This window comes from Lycium barbarum, chromosome 4 (assembly GCF_019175385.1).
Source record: "Lycium barbarum isolate Lr01 chromosome 4, ASM1917538v2, whole genome shotgun sequence".
NCBI classification, from domain to species: domain Eukaryota; kingdom Viridiplantae; phylum Streptophyta; class Magnoliopsida; order Solanales; family Solanaceae; genus Lycium; species Lycium barbarum.
In genome coordinates this window covers 126,483,142-126,484,106 of record NC_083340.1, presented here as the reverse complement: position 1 = coordinate 126,484,106, position 965 = coordinate 126,483,142, and positions in this window count along the sequence as shown.

Here is a 965-nt window from a genome sequence, read left to right as displayed (position 1 = left end):
TCAATCTATCAAAAAATATAAATAACACACCTAGGTAAGTCTAAGAAACTAATTTCATAATTTTAGGACAATTCGGGTCAAAGTCAACTCTTGGTCAACTCAAACCCGTTCCTCGGTCAATGGTCCAAAAGTCAAAATATTTTGCATGAATGCGTTACTCATTAGTTGTAAAGCCCAAATCTATAACCAAGTTTCAGTCTTACTGTCAATTGATGGGTCAAATCTCAATTTCCCTAAATTTGAAGCTTAGGGCTAAATCTCAATATTTACATCTCAATTTACGAATTTAACAGCTTGTTTGGACGGTTGTTACTCGTTCAATTGTATTGTTACTTTAAATATAATATATCTTTTGGTTGTTACTTAAATTTTATTATATCGTATCATTAGATCTTTCGTTATGTATTGACGAAAAGTCTCATTTATGTAACGATAGATTTGGAGTGATCACGTTGTTACCTTTTTGTCTCATTCTGCCTTTTCGTGTTATCTAATAATGTTATTTTATCCTTTACCTTAATTTTTTTTTTTTTTTGGTATAATAACTCTACCCTATAACCTACATTTTTTTATAATAGTGTAGATTTATCCTTTAGATTGATGATGTGTGGTATTATGTAACGACGGAAAATAATACAATCTATCCAGATGCTGTATCATCAAAATAATACAGTCCAATACGTTATGAAAAGATAGGTAACAACATCCAAACAAAACGGAAAATGAAGTAGGTACTGTGTTTGCATGATCAAGTGAAGTGAATGCTAACACTACATTAATACTGATTCCTACCAATTAATTAAGTTGACATTTATGGCACACTAATTGTAGTTGGTAGTTGGTAGTAGGAGAGTGGAGCTTAAATTTTCGTACAAGGTAATCATCCCTCTTCCATATGATTGTAATGACACTTTAAATTAAGAAATTAAGAAATTAAAAAAGCAGGCAGCAAAAATTTGCAGTAT